The sequence below is a fragment of the Bos taurus genome, chromosome X, assembly GCF_002263795.3.
Source record: "Bos taurus isolate L1 Dominette 01449 registration number 42190680 breed Hereford chromosome X, ARS-UCD2.0, whole genome shotgun sequence".
Classification (NCBI taxonomy): domain Eukaryota; kingdom Metazoa; phylum Chordata; class Mammalia; order Artiodactyla; family Bovidae; genus Bos; species Bos taurus.
The window spans coordinates 9,119,886-9,138,092 of record NC_037357.1 but is presented as its reverse complement, the minus strand read 5'-3'; the positions used below and the strand labels follow the sequence as shown (position 1 = coordinate 9,138,092).

Here is an 18,207-nt window from a genome sequence, read left to right as displayed (position 1 = left end):
GTTAATGAGATAAAGCAGTTAGAATATTTCCTGGCACACAGAAGACACTATTTTTTTTCTCTCCAGTCTCACTCCACATAGTTTTCCTTGAAGACTTTACTGAATACACACTTGTCTGAACTAAGTTCTCTTTCCTCTTAACTGCAAATATTCCCTATGTCACACAAACCAAGGCTATTTTATGATGATGTTATTTGTAATTTTTTCTCCCTAACTAGATTATAAACGTCTTTTTTTTTTAAGTATTTTTTTGATGTGGACCATTTTTAAAGTCTTTATTGAATTTGTTACAGTATTGCTTCTGTTTTGTGTTTTGACTTTCTGGCTGCAAGGCATGTGGGATCTTAGCTCCCCAACCAGGGATCAAACATGTACCCCCCTGCATTGAAAGGCCAAGTTCTAACCATTAGATTGCCAGAGGTGTTCCTAAATTATAAACATCTTGAAGTGAAACTTTTCTCCTTGTGTATCCACTACCCCCTTCCCCAAAGCACGTGAGGTTATGAGGCATTCAGTATTTTGGTGGTTAGTTTGTCTATATGTGAAAATAGGCTAAAAGTATCAAACTTTCTTCTATTGGTAAGATACCACCCTAGGAACATATATAATTTGAGGACCTTGTACTTCTTTTTTCATCCTGTTGTCCCTGCTAATGTCTATTGGTTTACAGATGACTGGATACACAAATTTATCAAGAACCATTTCGCGATTCACAAAAATCTTTGTTATTCAAAATAATTTTTCAATACCTCTTAATTGGTTTTAGGATTATAGAGGGAAATGGAACAAAAACTGTAATGATTTAAAATATCGTAGGATAGAGGGACCAGTGAATTAACATATTTAATTATAGATTTTGAATGACTTCAAAGGAAGCTCATTTTTTTTCAAGGGATTAAGCCAGGAACTGGGCCCTTATTACAGGAGGCCACTTGGGCCTCCATTTAGCCAGTTTCTGGCACATTCGTTGACAGGAATAATTTAATGACTGTGAGTAATCACCAAGTGTAGGAAATAAGGTCCTCTTTGAATCATAAAGCTTTTAAACATGAAAAATATTATGCATTTGTTTGAGAACGGTGAAATGTGTGAACTAATTTTGTATTGTCCTACCAATTATGAATGTGTTATTTCTGGCAAGCAGGTCTCTTTAAAATTGCATATGCTCAGTTCCTTGCCAGGGAGGTGAGAGAAAAACATTGTCAGCGTCTTTATACCCAGCTGGGGCCAGGTGTTGTTCATTAACATGTAAATAGTGCAATTACTGCCAATTAATATTTTTTGAAACATTAAAGTTGATCAGAACAGTTATAGCACTTATAAAATTTTAAAAAATGCATGCATCTTACTGCATAGGTTCATAGAAGGCATATAATATATAATTTGTACTTTTATTTACACACAGCATCAAATTGCTATTCCTTTGCAGAATGTCATGTATGTGATTAGAATGGAAAGTAAAAAGTACATTGGCTGGTTATTGACCATAGCCAAATAGTGTGATTTTATTCTAGTTTACAATTGATTGTCAGGTTACAGTGGCTTTTCCTTCAAAAATATTTATTCAGTTCCTACCGTGTATAAGGAATTGCATTAAGTGCTAGGCATTCAGTGATAAACAAGACAGAAATGGTCTGTGCTCCATGGACTTTATAGTCTAGTTGGTCTCCACAAATAAACACACAGTAAACATACAAATAAACAAACAAATCAATGCCACTATTAGCACTCATGTGAAACAAGAGGGTGCCATTTGAAAACATTATGGAGTGGGGTAGACACAATTTGGATAGAGTTAGGAAACGATATGTGAATAAGCAACATTTTAGCTGAAATCCAAAATGTGAGCTGGTGATATCATAGTGAAAGAGTGAAGAAGAGTAGTTAGCAACAGAGAACAGTGCTTAGGAAGACCTTGAAGCAGGAAAGAGTTTGATGTTGTCAAAGAACTGACAAAAAGAATGAATATCCACTTCAAGATAGTGGTTGCCTCTGGGGAACAAGCGAGCAGGATAGAATTTAGCTAAGGTAAGAATGGGACTTCAAGAGTAACTGTAATGTTTTAATTCTTTAATAAGAGATGTGAAGCAAATATGATGAAAAGGTAACATTTGTTAATTTCCCATGGTGGATTTATGGATGTTTGTTATATTACTGTCAGTACTTTTCTATGTTATTGAAATACCTGATCACCAAAGAAAAAAAGCTAATGAGAAAAGATGAAGTTGAAAATTTCTTTCACTAGCATGCTGCTGCTGCTGCTGCTGCTAAGTCACTTCAGTCATGTCCGACTCTGTGCGACCCCATAGATGGCAGCCCACCAGGCTCCCTCGTCCCTGGGACTCTTCAGGCAAGAACACTGGAGTGGGTTGCCATTTCCCTCTCCAATGCATGAAAGTGAAAAGTGAAAGTGAAGTTGCTCAGTCGTATCCGACTCTAGCGACCCCATGGACTGCAGCCTACCAGGCTCCTCCATCCATGGGATTTTCCAGGCAAGAGTACTGGAGTGGGGTGCCATTGCCTTCACTAGCATACACTGAGTTTAATTTGGTATAAGGTAGAGTCAAAACTTTTCATCTATTTTTGCCTCAATCTAGTCTTTAGAAAAATACTCTTTATGTGCTTGAGGTATTCAACATCCTTAGCTGCTACTGATACTTAAGCAAACTCTATTACTTGTAGATGACTTGTGATGTCAGTAGATATAACATGGCAACAAGCACATCTTTCTGCTGCACCCCACCCTTAGGTCCAATAATTTGATTTTTGCTTTTGTTTTATTTTTTGTCTGCACTGGGCCTTTGTTGCTGTGTGGTGACTTTTTCTAATTGCAGTGAGTGGTGGCTACACTTCATTGTGGTGCTTGGGCTTCTCGTTACTGTGGCTTCTCATGTTATGGGCTCTAGTCGGACGGGCTTCAGTATTGTGGCAAATGGGGGCTTAGTTGCCTGGCCACATGTGGGATCTACCCAGACCCAGTATAGAATCCATGTCCCCTGCACTGACAGGCGGATTCTTAACCACTGGACCACCAGGGGAGTCCTCAATAATTTGTTTTTATAGATATAAGACCACTTGGAGCTAACACAGTAGGACTTAAACAGTGGGACTTTTTGCAGGTAACTAAATCCATTTAATGAGAACAACTATTAATAAATAAGCCCATCCTACATCAATTGCTATTATCATCTAGCTAACTGTTATAATGTTAAGTCTTTAATTATATTCCCAGGGAAAAATAAGTCATGCCACCCTGCCTGAAAACTACAATCAAATAAGGTGCCCTTGAAAGTAAGTTCTTAAATTGTGGTATTTTAAGCCCTATGCCTTATCAATGTGATTTTATACCTGGATTGATAAATCTCTAGGAATACCTAGTGAATAAAAAAAAAAAAAGTTGGAGAGAAAAACATTCTTGTAAATTGTTTTGGGAAGCCCCCCAAAACTATATGAGATGGAAAACCAGTCAGAAAATAGTCATCTGGAGATTGCTCTTATTAATCTATTCATGTGACTGAGGACAGGGAGCCAGACACATCCAGTTTAGTCACATTAGGACTAAATTTCAGTTCAACAAATATTTGAGTCATTACCATATACAAGGAACTTTATAGGCTGAAACTGAGTAAGAAAACTGAGTAAGATACAGCTTGAATACACAAGGAGTTTATGGTCTACTTGTGGAGGTGAAATGCAAACTCTACCTTATTTAGGAATAGGAGTAAGAATGGGAGTGGGGGACATGCTAAGGTGGCCAGGGAATGGGAAATAACTCTATTTCTTTCAGTTCTTGGATAAAATGGTTCCAGTTAGACTGGTGCCCTTTATTCTTATCACATTTTCATGGAAGACAAGCTAGTAGAAATCTAGAAATATTCGTTGTAGTTTAAATGGCTGTTTTAAATACCAAAGTAAAATTAATGATGTAGGATTATCTTTCAAAACCCAGGGAAACTGTATTTTTCTTCATAAAAAGTCCATTTATAACAATGAATGTCAAGGTCCCATAAGCATTAATATAAATCTTACAGTTGTGGTTTAAATAACTGAGATTGTATTTGGTACTCCAGAATATAGAGCTTGATGCATTATATTTCATAAAGTTTCAAGCAGAAATTTTATTCTGTTTGACAAAGTGTATCTTCTGTATTTAGTATAACAGTGAGCTCTTCCCAACAGAGTACAACATTCTTGACTAATGTTTGATGCTGGTCCCAAGACAGTGGTACTCCAGGTACTTGTCTTAGAAAGAAAACAGAAGGATTAGCTTATACTTTAAGGTTGGGAAGACCTGATTTTATAAATTGACTTGGATGGAAAAGTGCATAAAGTATAAGGCAAAGGTCATTGAAGTCTGTTGTCTGTTCCAAAATAGTGATCCCTGGTGGAAAGGCAGTGTAGTGCATATTGCTATGTGCTGCAAAATGAAAATCTGTTATATCACCATTCATAAGCAGGACCTGCTGAACTGAATAAGCACAGATGTACTTCAAATTAATATTTAATCTCATACCAGAAGCACTTAAAGGAGTTAGGGATATGAGTTCCTCATAAGAAATGACTTCTTTCTCACAGAGAGCAATTATGGTACCAGAAGATAACACAAATAAGATTCTCATTAGGCTTAAATAGTAAATCTGAAGGTGATAGTGGGTTGTTGTCTCTAGTTTGAATTTTCTACAAATTTCTTTAAAGAAGAAAAAGAATTATTTTTTAATGTCATGGCATGGATCAAAACTAAAGCTAATAAAGTGACTTTGATTAAGAGACTATCTCAGTCCTTGAGAGTAGATGAGAGTGACTTTTCATTGACATCATTAGAATATTATTAGAATAAAATTGAACCAAGTAACCCTTATTAATCTTTAAAAGGAAAGTGCCATAATCAGGCTACAATTCTAATTTATTTTTGTTGCTTTTTGAGGCCAACTTTAGAAAATAAATCCCCCAAATAACTTTGAGTCCAGAGCCATCTCGTGCCTTTCATTTTAAACTCAATTTTCTTCCAAGATTTCAGCATCTCATTACATATTAGCTACTCAGAAACTACCATGTTATGTTAAAGTGACATTTCATATTTTTGATTGTAAAAGGAACAACTGAACCTACTATTTCAAATAGGAGGTTTAAAACAAAAGACATTTTGCAAATAGTATAGGTGTTAACTGGAACACATTGTATGACACTGAAAAGCAGGCAATATTATACTTTACTGACTGTCATGTTTACTTTTATTTTTTGCCGAGCTTTATGGTTTTATTAACACAAAGAAAGTGTGCACACAAGCTGTCTATTCCTTTTCTTCCCTGCACAACCTGGCATTGGTATTGCTAATTCTGATGCCCAAGTGGGCTGCTCTGTCCACAAGGGTTTTGCGGCTCTTGGAGAGGACTTTGTGAGCAATCTCAGCACAGTAAGATTTGTTGCACATCAGCAGCGCTTCAAGCTCCTTGACATTGTGAACCAAAAAATTCCAGAAGCCACTGGGCAGCATGTGCTTTGTTTCCTTGTTGCTCCTGTAACTGATGTTGGCATCCAGATTTGGCCTTTGAATCTACAGACCCTGTTGTCAATGCCTCTGGTTTCCGCCAGTTCCACTTAATTTTGACGTGTCATTCTGACTGGTGCTGGATGAACTTCTTGGTCCTCTTTTTGATAATCTTGGGCTTCACAAGGGGTCTGAGGGCAGCCACAATGCCGTAGGAGATGGCTGCCACCTCCATAGGCAGCGCTGTCGGGTTTAAAGTACTAACTCCTTCTGAAGGATAGTTAGCTTTTATATGATCAAAATGACAAGTGCGTGTTGTATTGAGGTAACTATTTTTAGATGATGGGTAGGTCTTATACATGGTGTCAATGAGAAGCTATGTATATCTTTCTGTGTTAGAGGGGATTAAAAAAAAAAAAGATGTTCCTTCCCAACCATTCATTAAATGATTATTGAAATGTACTATTTATTCATGTATTTGCTGAGCACCAACTATAGCCAGACCCTAGATGTACAACATTGAATAATGCTGCTTATGGAGCTTGTAGTCTAGTGGGAAAAAGAGGGACACATCCAAAAAACAAGGGAAAAATTTAAATTAAAGACATAAGTATTATGAAGGAAATAGACAAGATGTGATGAGGCAATGGTAGGGTAGGGAGAATCTTTCAAGCATAGGCATAGTACTTGTGGTGGGAAGAGCTGGCTCCATCTAGGGGCTGCTAGAAGACCAGTGTGCCAAAAACGTAGTGCATTAAGTGGAGAACAGCTCAACAGGAAACGGAAAGCTAAACACAGGTCAAGTCACAAGGCTTTGGAGGCTATGATGATGAGTTTAAACGTCTTCCTAACTGCAGTAGAAGGCCTTTGAAGGCATTTAAGCAAAGGAAGGGAGTATCCAGGGCTGTTTATTGTAAAAGAAATAGATTGAAAGGGGTAAGATTGGAAGTGGGGGACTAGAAAGGAGATTATTGCAGTTATTCAGGTAACAGATGATAGTAGCTTGTAATGGGAAACAAAGAGAAGTAGATAGGTTCAAGATATATTTTTGAAGGAAGTCACTAGAATTTGGTGATGAAGTGGGTGTCGGAGGTATGTGAAAAAGTGAAATTTCTAATAACTCCATTTTCTTGTTTGAGCAACTGGGTACCTTGTGGTATCACCTAGGTAAGAAAGGAAAAGAGTGTGGTGAGATTAAGAGACTCAGTAGTTATACTTTAGGGGGACTTCCCTGGCAGTCCAGTGATTAAGACTCTAAGCTACCACTGCAGGGGGCTTGGGTTCAATCCATGGTTGGGGAACTAAGACTCTGCATGCTGCACAGTGTGGTCAAAAAATAAAATAAAACCAACCAGAGTTATATTTTAGAGACGTTAAATGCATATTTATGAGATACCAAAATTATGTCTTGAATTTTAGCTGGATACCCAAACTTAGGCTCCAGGAGCTCTTGAGTTATCCTTCAACTAACTGAGAGGAGTCAGCAAACAGCCACATTTAGAGTCATTATGTCTTGATGATAATCTCTGAATACCCACCCCTTTGGATTCAGACATTGAAGGCTCTTATCAAAATATCAGCACCACCTCCATGGTAGTTCATCATTCCAATTGCAATCCCATGGCACTGACTTGAGAGAATGTGCCACAGGTTGAATGAATTTTGTTGGGATACATGAGAGTTTTCTAAAAGGGACTCAATTATAGTTTTATTTAAGAAGGTATATTTGGGTGGGATTTCATAGCCAGAGGGGGAAGGGCCACTTGGGAGGAAAAGATGAAGCTGTAAAGAAAAGGGGATTTTTAAAGAAAGAGGGAAGAAAGTGCTCTAAATGAAACTTTGAGTCATTTCACAACTTTGCATAGAACCAACCTAGACAGCATATTAAAAAGCAGAGACATTACTTTGCCAACAAAGGTCTGTCTAGTCAAAGCTATGGTTTTTCCAATAGTCATATATAGATGTGAGAGTTGGACCATAAAGAAAGGTGAGTGCCAAAGAATGGATGCTTTCGAACTGAACTGTGGTGCTGGAGAAGACTCTTGAGAGTCCCTTGGACAGCAAGGAGATCAAACCAGTCAATCCTAAAGGAAATCAACCCTGAATATTCATTGGAAGGACTGATGAAGCTAAAGCTCCAATATTTTGGCCACCTGATAAGAATAACCGACTCATTGGAAAAGACCCTGATGTTGGGAAAGATTGAGGGTAGGAGGAGAAGGGGGTGACAGAGGATGAGATGGTTGGATGGTATCACTGACTCAATAGACATGAGAGTGAGCAAACTCTAGGAGATAGTAAAGGACAGGGAAGCCTGACATGCTGCAGTCTTAGTGACTGAACAACAATAATACCTAGCTTCTAAATGTTTATATGTAAATTATTCCAAATTCCTCTTTATTAATAAGATTGCAAAATTTAGTGAGCACTTACCCTGTGTCAGGCAGTTCTAAGTACATGAACTAACTCATTCAATTCTCTCCAGAAATCTATGGGTTATTTGTTAATTGACCACTTTTACAGATGAGGAAACTGGCCCAGAGAGGTTTAGCAATGCCTAAATTAACAGAGACATTAAGTGGTGTGCTAGGATTAAAACCTTCATAGTCAGTTTCCAGAACCTCTGATCTTAACACTACACTATCCATTTAAGTTTGAAAGTGAAAGTGAAGTCGCTCAGTCGTGTCCGACTCTTTGCGACCCCATGGACTATAGCCTACCAGGCTCCTCCCTCCATTGGATTCTCCAGTCAAGAGTACTGGAGTGGGTTGCCATTTCCTTCTCCAGGGGATCTTCCCAACCCAGGGATCGAACCCAGGTCTCCCGCATTCCAGGCAGACGCTTTAACCTCTGAGCCACGTCTACATATATTGTAACTTTTATTTTACTTTACTTTATTTTTGTTTTCTTCTCATAGCTCTTAGCTCTTTGCCCTTTAAAAACAGTGACAAGAGCATTATTCACTGGTCATGATAGAAACCAACACCCAATTCTCCAATACTGTTACACTGACCATAATTTATTGATGAAGTCTGCCATCTCAAACTCTTTACCCATATTTCCTCCCTGGGGAAGAAGATGATAAAATTACTTTCTTGCCTGGAACATTTAATTCCATAAACTTGTATCTAACTAGTATTGTGGTAAACAACTTCAACAGCTGTGCCAGATTCCAGGCCATTTTACCCTGTAGAGAAAAATGAAGTTTGCCAATTGGCTAATCTATATATTATCATATTTGTCTATTTAATGGGATAGTTTTAAGTTAGTTTAGCCATTAATTAAACCCTTGTTTAGAACCCAGTCTATTTTCAAACTAACATTTAAGAAATGCCCAAGTGTAACACAAAGCTTGATGGAGGTTTGTTTTTTTGTTTGTTTGTTTTTTATTTTTTGGCTGTGCTGTATGGCACCTGGGATCCTAGTTTCTACACCAGGGACACCATGCCCTCTACGTTGGAAGCGTGAGTGGAATCTTAATCACTGGACCACCAGGGAAGTCCCCTGAGATCTTTAAAATGCAACAAAAATGATCTTCTGTTGAGTTTGAAGTTATGTGTTAATGACTGGCTGTTTTTTAACCTCAGAATACTTAAAACTCATTGAAATTTTGTTGTAATCTATTGATTTTCAATTTACTAATTTGAAAGTGTTTTGCGTTTTTTAAATGGTTTTTACAAACTCTTTAAGAAATATTTTTCCCCCTTATGCCTGGTTCCCATCTGTCCCTGTGCATATGGTCTTGCCCTTTTTCTTTTGCAATTAATTTCTCTTTTAACAAATATGTTCCCAATTTTTATAGAAAATATGAAACAATATTTGTTCTTATCCTGTGGCTGAGAAATGGCACAGACATATGACTCTAAAAAGTTTTATTACTGAGAAGGTCTGTCTCTTTGAACCTACAGATGAATCTTTGTAAAAATTACAAGAAATTTTCCCTCTCTTGATCATCTTGAATAATACTTCAGTGGAAGGTCAGTTTAGAGGTAATTCCTCTGTCACCAACGTGTTTTTTTAATGCCCTGACCAAATAATAGACAAAATCTATAAAACAAAGTGAACTACAGTTACTGGAAGGTTGCGGGTTATCAAGACTCTGGAAGTCTACTTACAGAATACTTAACACACAATTTTTAATTCAGCAATGAATAGGAAAAGAAAATGCAAATTTTCTCAAAGAAAAAAATGTATAAGGAAAAGTGTTGAGGAAAGAAGGGAATATGGGATTTAGGGAGGTGGAAAATCAGATTACTTGAGTTATTGAAATGATTCAGCCTGGCAAGTTTCTAGAAATACTCTGTTTCCCTCTTGAGACAATTCAGTCCTCCCAAAGATATGTCAAGTATTTACCAGAGACAGGAAATACTGTACTATCTGAAAGAAGTCAAATCCTTGCCTGGATCTATCCTTCATAGGGAGGTTAACATTCCCCTGAAGGCTCACTCTCACCTCTGGAGACACAGTGTGGTGTGTCTAGGGGCCTGGGGGCTACATTTTACAAACACAGTATACACACACACACACACAACACTAAAATAAGATAGAGAAATAATGACTCTACTTATTGCTAGCTTCTAACTGAAGTGTGCCAATCCCATTGCTCTCATAATAGAGAAAGTTAATATATCCTGTCAGGGCCACATGACATGAATAGTAAAATGCTGTGAAGTGACTGCATATAGAAGAGTCAGGAAATCCACTTTGATCTACATTTTTGATGTTTGATAATTACACTTATTATCGGGTCCTTTATGCTCTTTTTCTTTGACACAAGATCCATTATCAGTGACAGCATGAGTGTGAGTATGGGTTTGATTTGAAAAACTACTTAAGATGAGGTAATGGAAAAAAAAAAAAAGCTTTTTTTTGTTTTTTTGTTCCACGAATATTAAGAGAATGGGAGAAAATTAAGTCTCCTCATACAATGGCTCACTTGAATTCTTTCTCTTTTATGTGTGGTATTGTTTAGGCACCTTATGAAGTTAGATTCTTAGGAATGTGTCTCCTAATGAAATATTTTGTACACATAGACTGTGATTTGCTTTGATATTTTCATTCTCTGACAAAGCATTGAGTGAATAGATAAAAAAATGATGGCCACAAAGAATAGGACAGGTCATATAGCCAACCTTTGTAGCTTCAGAAATTATTCTAAGTAGAATTCAAAAGCAGATGTGGATCAGACTAAAAACAAAACACAAACTCATAGCTGGACAGATAATTGGCAAATTCATTAATTAAGATTCTTTCTGTATCTGTTAACTTACTTTAAATAACACAAATTACCTTCATACAAGTCATTACTGGCAATTAATATGTGATAATGTATTTGAACTTTTCTGCTTGCCTATATTTCACAAGGGCCAAGGCTAATTTAGCATTTTAATGTGGAAACTTGAACATTAACATATTAGTATTCATCACAGTAGAAGCCTAGGTAAAATGCTGGTTCATTCATTTATTTCTTGTTTGTCTCTGTTACTAGCATCACCTACTGTTTGATCTTTGGTTGTAAGTATTATATGTATAAATAAAAATGAGATAAATAACATTAATGCCTATGGCATCATTGACTCAATGGACATGAGTTTGAACAAACTCTGGGAGATAGTGAAGGACAGGGAGGCCTGGCATGCTGGAGTCCATGGGGGTCACAAAGAGTTGGACCCGTCTTAGCAATTGAACAACAACAACAATAATAGTAATACATAGTTGAAGAATAAAACTATAAAACTCTTTCACCAAAACCAAATGCTATTCCAATAGTTTTGCTTTTGAGTTGTTCTTTGCTGCATAGAAGAGAAAATAAACTTGTCTTTAATTGATGGCCACTGCAGATGGTGACTGCAGCCATGAAATTAAAAGATGCTTACTCCTTGGAAGGAAAGTTATGACCAACCTAGATAGCATATTCAAAAGCAGAGACATTACTTTGCCAACAAAGGTTTGTCTAGTCAAGGCTATGGTTTTTCCTGTGGTCATGTATGGATGTGAGAGTTGGACTGTGAAGAAGGCTGAGCGCCGAAGAATTGATGCTTTTGAACTGTGGTGTTGGAGAAGACTCTTGAGAGTCCCTTGGACTGCAAGGAGATCCAACCAGTCCATTCTGAAGGAGATCAGCTCTGGGATTTCTTTGGAAGGAATGATGCTAAAGCTGAAACTCCAGTACTTTGGCCACCTCATGCGAAGAGTTGACTCATTGGAAAAGACTGTGATGCTGGGAGGGATTGGGGGCAGGAGGAGAAGAGGACGACAGAGGATGAGATGGCTGGATGGCATCACTGACTCGATGGACTTGAGTCTGAGTGAACTCCAGAAGTTGATGATGGACAGGGAGGCCTGGCGTGCTGCGATTCATGGGGTCGCAAAGAGTTGGACATGACTGAGTGACTGATCTGATCTGATCTGAATAGTAATAGTCTTTAATGTTCCTCTTTTCCATTAACTATTTTTTTTCAGATATGTTCTCAATAAAAAGTTCCTGGAAAGGTAGTATTCCTCACAGCTTTTGGAAAAAATGACATTGTATTTGGAAATGGTTTATGAAGTAGCTTTTTGTAGTCCCTAACTTTCTCTGAGTGACTATGCAATGATCTGATGAAAGTATTTTATAAAGTGTGACACACCTTGCAGTTGTCATCAGGTGTTAGGAAAAGTAGAATATGAGAAGGTATGACAAAGTACAACCACAGACTTTCTAAATGAAAGCCTTAGCCAAATTTGCACTACATTTGTGCTACCTTAAAATTGCCACTCTACTTGTTCCTATTCAAGTGCATGTATGTTTAGATTCCAGGTTCTTATTTCATTGTTTTCTGGATTTGTGTAAATCATTTAGTACATCTTTAGGGGACTGGGAGGAGGTTTAAAGTAGTTTTGATTGGAAATTTGTAAAATCATATTAAAAATTTATGGGGAAGGAAAAATAATTTTCCCACTACCCTTCTAGTTACTTGGCTGAGACCCCCATAATACAAGACAGATTAACAGGAGAAAAATGAATAGAAGTTCAATAATATGCATCAGTCACTCATTTGTGTCTGACTCTTTGAGATCCCATGGACTGCAGCACACCAGGCTTCCCTGTCCATCACCAACTCCTGGAGCCTGCCCAAATCCATGTCCATTGAGTCGGTGATGCCATCCAACCATCTCATCGTCTGTCATCCCCTTCTCCTCCTGCCTTCAATCTTTCCCAGAATCAGGGAAATAATATGAATACCTTGGGAGATACCCTAGAAAACTGAGTAACCCCCACTAATGGCCCAAACTATCAGCTTAAATAAATACCTTCTCCAACTAAAGACTAGAAGATGTTGGTGGGGGTGGAGAGGCTGGCAGTCATGACAGGTAACCAAGAAAAGCACAGTAATCCAGGGTAAGGCTGTTATGCAGATTTAAATCATTACCTTAACCATTGATAAGAGAATTTCTAGAAATTTACAGTCATCCTTCCTCCCTCATCCAGAGTGGGAGATACCCTTACAAGTGGAGATTTTCCACATAAATGTTAAATATCTCTTACAAAAGGATAACTTCTTTTGTGTGTGTGTGTTAGCCATTTTTGTTTTTTAATTTATTTATTTTAATTAGAGGCTAATTACTTTAAAAAAAAAAAGGATAACTTCTACGTGATCTAAACTTCTCTAGTGTAGTTGGATGCTGTTGTTTGAATTTGATCTCCAGGGAAAAGCGAGAGCCTATTGGGAAGTGCTGAGCCTCCAATACCATTTTGATAGAAGCCAACCCTGGTACTGAACTATGAATATCCAGCTATATCAAGAGGATTACTAAAGGCAGGGTCTGAAGTCAAAGGATTAAAAGAAATTGCAAAGAAGCCCCAAACAACCAATCTGATCTCAAATCTGCTTATAGTCAGTAACATCAAGATTTACAAGAGGATGAGTTTTCCCAAAGTTTATAAAATCGTTTAAGTGAATTAATTCCATATGGTGAAAGTATACACGAAATGTTTGTAGAGAGACATTAATTGTTAGTAAGATTATATTTCCCAGACAGTTTCAAAGAATATTAATTTCAATGCCTGATCAATACTATTAGCTGATGACCTTAGATATTTCTGAGGTTGCAACTAATATGCATCTGCCTTTGTACAGAAGTGTTAACAGCACTGTAATGAAATGCTGTGTAACATTTTAAAATTGAAAGTTGTGTTGGGTGAGCAATAACATGTTTGTTTAAATGATAGAGTAGGGTATTGAATGAAATTACTAATGTTTTCAATGAACACTAAGAAGAAAGTGTAGAATTTCTGTGATTATAGAACTATTGTTTTTAGTTGCTAAGTCGTGTCTGACTCTTTTGCGACCCCATGGACTGTAGCCCACCAGGCTCCTCTGTCCATGGGATTCTCCAGGCAAAAATACTGGAGTGGGTTGCCATGTCCTCCTCCAGGGGATTTTCCAGACCTAGGGATTAAACTCACGTCTCCTTCATGGGCAGGTGGATTCTTTACTGTTGCGCCATCAGGGAAGCCTCTGTAGAACTATTAACCTCTTTCAACTTGAGATTTTTTTGTCACATTTTCATAGTGAGTTACATTAGTTTTTAAGAATAGAAAATCATTTCTCCATTCATATTTGCTTTGAGTTGTAGTTATACTATGTTCATTCCTTCGCTTTGTCTTTCTGACTTGATTTTTGCATTATTATGGATAAGAAGAGGAAGGGCTAGCATTGTATAATAACTTGCTTTTTCCATACAAATAGTGTTTAGCCATGAAAAAATAGCAAGTTGTTTAACCATGGTAATATTGCATTTCATATTAAAAGTCAGCTACAGGAGCTCCAGGCTTCCACCGATTTTTCATTTCTGTTTTGTAACATTTGTGTATATATATATATATATATATTTATTTTAAGCTCTTTCATTTTGATACAGTTGATTTCCAGAATGTTCAATTTGTGGGTAGTGTTCATTTAAGAATTTCCTGAGTGTTTGAGAAAATAATTTGAATGTTGACTGATGGTCCGCTAAATTCTTTGAAGTTGACCACATAGTCCTCCTGCATACCATAAACCTAAATTGATGTGTGTAGGTTTTAGGGGGAGTCATCTGTACAAAAAAAATACTTTATTTTGCAGTACAATTTATTACAAGTTCATTTTCAATCATGCGGTTAAAATATAATTTAACAGAGCACTGGTTATGTATATGCACTCACCAGAGCATATATGTTGCATACGGAAGAGATATGTCTGAAAACTCATTGGCAAAAGCAAATACCTTTTTATTAATTTGTCTTCCTGTATAAATATCAGCTGCTTCTGACTTCGAAAATTCAGAGTTAAGGTAGAAAATATAGAGCAGTTTTCTTTCCCTGCTTCTAAATAAGATAATAACATAATGAATATATATTATGCTTTATAGTAAACATTCTTGCAATGTACATTTTCCAGCTTTACCTGGAAATGCCCTAGCACATTTAAATATATGTATATTATTTTTTATATTCAAGAGTAACATTGGTCTATTGCACTAATAAAACATGAGCTGTAATAAGTTTCTACTTGAAATAAATGTATTTTTAGTAAGAAGCTCCTATAAGATGTTACAAATATTCCTGGACTAGAGTAGACATAGTTGAGCAAGATGCAATATCTGTGAATAATATGAACTTTAACATACTTGTTTTTTTTGTTTTTTTTTTTTTTTTTCGGATAATGAGAAGATAGAGTCATTATATAGAAAGACTGGATTGCAGATCTGGGCCTCGTGGGGAGGTACTATCCTGTAATGCTTGTTGCTATTGTTCAGTTACTCGGTTGTGTCTGACTCTTTGCAACCCTACTGGACTACAGTACGCCAGGCTTCCCTGCCCTTCACTGTCTCCCAGACTTTGCTCACTATCTGGTACCACTATGAGATATAGTTTACCACGATCTGGTACCTGAAGTCTATTTTAATTTTTTACAGCATCTAGAGTTATTTGGCCAGTAGGAGTCTGCCTTTCCTTAACCAAACTCATAAGATACTGATGTATAAAAACAGTAGGTACATTGATCTTTTTAAAACATGAAATATAGCTATTAAGTAGGTTAAAATATTCTTGTCAGTCATCCAAGCATTAATTTCCTTTGGGAAGCTACATGAGAAATAAAATGATAACCTGAAGGCTTCTTATGTAGGGCTAGAAAAAATTTTCCTTCTTCCCTTTTAGGTTCTTTGGCTGGTGTAATAACTAAATTGACCCAAGATAGATTACCAGGAGAAAAACAAATTTCACATATAGAGGAGCCCATTAAAATACTCAGATACCATCTTGAGCTATGGAGAAGGGGTAAAGATCTAGGACCTCAGAGGGAAGGAAAACAGTTCACAGGAAGATGAGAAGAGCAAATGTTTGGCAAACAAATGTTTGCCTTGCCATATAGATAAGTCTTGTGATGTAAAATGTTCTCTCTGGCAGTAGTTCTTTTTCCAGACCAGGTCTCCTATATCAATTCTCCTAGGCAATTAATTGTTTTGTAGTTGTTTGGCCCCTGAGTCATGTCTGACTCTGCGACCCCCAGCTTACCAGGGTCCTCTGTCCATGGGATTCTCCGAGCAAGGATACTGGAGTTGTTTGCCATTTCCTTCTCGAGTGGATCTTCCTGACCAAGGGATAGAACCTGCATCTCCTACACTGTCAGGGCACCAGGGAAGCTTCTAGACAGTTAAGGGGGAAGTAAAAGGCTTTTCTCGAGTATGCTGATTTTAATTGCCTTTATCTCAAAACAGTACACATGTGAAAGTATTACATTTTGGGGTGCTGTGTTCTGCTCCCCCTCACTTGACAACAATAGATATGAGAGAAAAAAGGAGTTAGTTTGGAAGATCAAACTCTCAATATGCTAGTATTGAGGCAGGACTTACTGTTGCCTCTCTGAGATTGGTATGGGATAGACCTAGTTTAATGCCAGATGCTTAGGTTCTTGAATCAGGGGACCTCTTTAACTAGACAACATGGTTAAGGGGGACAATGATGAATTTTTTCTCTGATAACATTCTCAGAATTTCAGAAGAATCACATAAGTGTCACAGGAGCCCTTTCTCTGTGGGTGCTGGGCAGTTTTCAAACAAAAGGTAAGATGAACTAAGCAAATAACCCCAAACTGTTACCTATGAAGGGACTAATGAGAATGAATCATGTTCTTTACTTGCACGTCCTCACTTTTTATTTCAATGATTGTAATTTTCACATTAGCATTTCCATTAGTCTTTTAAAATAGTTTCTGTTTCTCTGCTGAGATTCCCTTTCTTTCCATTTATAATAAGCATATCTTCCTTCATATTCATGACCATAATTACAATAGCTACTTTGAAATCCCTGTATACTAATTCCAACATCTGGATTATCTTGGAGTGAGTTTCTATAAGGCCATCTCTTCTTTTGAGAATGGGTCACTTTTTCCTATCATATTATTAATATTAGACTGTATCTTGGACATTGTGATTGTTATATCGTGGGGACTTTGGTTTCTGTTATGTTCCCCTAAAGAATTTTGATTTTCTCATTCCATTTTATCTCTAGTAAACAGTTCATTTTTTTTTTTAACTCAGTCAACGAACTCTGCCTCTTGGGTTGCAACTCAAATCTCAGTTCAGTTCCTTTATTCTCAGCTGGAGTCTGCCCTACACATGCGTGGTTCCAGCATCAGCCAGAGATTGGGGCAAAGTTTATATGAAGAATGTGGATTGCAGCCTCTCTATATATTTGTCTCCTTTTGGAAGTTCCTTCTTTAGTTTTCAGTGACTGTCATTGCCTGACTGTCTTCTGGTCCTTTAACTCATACTGAGAGTTATACGTCAAGGTTTTTACCACTTCATGCAGCTCTGACCATTCCCTACACTCAATTAAAAAAAAATTTAGAAATGGAAACTCACTCACACCTTCTCTTCTTCCAAGTTTTTATTCCCCACCACAATCTGCTTGCTTTTGTTTACTCTCCAGTGTCTAAGGTCATTGTTTTTTTTTTTTTTGTAATTGAACTTTGTCCAGTGAATATTATCTGCAGGAGGGCAAGGTAAAGAAGTGTACTCAGCTATAAGGTTCTCTTTGGGCTTCCCTGGTGGCTCAGATGGTAAACAATCTGCCTGCAATGCAGGACTCTCATAAGATACTTTGAAAAGTTTAATTTGCTAAATAAACCTGGTAATACCAATTCCACCTCTGTTTCTTCAGTGACTACTGTGTATAAAAGCATGTGCTGATTGCTGGGGTTTATACAAATGAGTGAGATTCAATTGTGTCTTCAAGGTGATAGCAATCTAAGTTTTGAAAATAGACGTATGAACAGCCAAAATGTATTTCAATTTAGAGGTAAAGTTAATGCTAATGCTACAGAATTGTTTAATGTGTTATCGGAGTGCCAATGGGAAGGCAATTGATTATGACAAAGAGGAACAGAGAAAGATGTCTTAGAGATGATGACATATGAACTGGATCATGAATGATAAAAAGAATTTCCACTATGAGATAGAAGAAAGAGAATGGATTCTAAAGTGAAGGAACAGCGTGGATGTTGGCATGAATGTACTCTCTTACCTTCTGAGAATGCCAAGTAATTCATGGTGGTTTAACAGAAAGTATGGTATATGACCATATGGGAAGGTAAGAGTTAAGGAATTAAAATAGAATGAGACTGATAGAGTGATTCACATTTAGATTATGAAGGGCCTGAAAAAAGTGAAAATGTTAGTTGCTCAGTGGTGTC

At 37.1% G+C, this 18,207-nt stretch overlaps 1 protein-coding gene and 1 pseudogene across 2 annotated transcripts in view; one reads left to right on the top strand and one right to left on the bottom strand.

The window, feature by feature from the left end:
- The window catches only part of TENM1 (teneurin transmembrane protein 1), a 916,085-nt gene that overhangs the window by 438,238 nt on the left and 459,640 nt on the right, over positions 1-18,207 (top strand). The window lies entirely within an intron of this gene.
- LOC100335567 (large ribosomal subunit protein eL32-like) lies at positions 5,272-5,755 on the bottom strand (annotated as a pseudogene).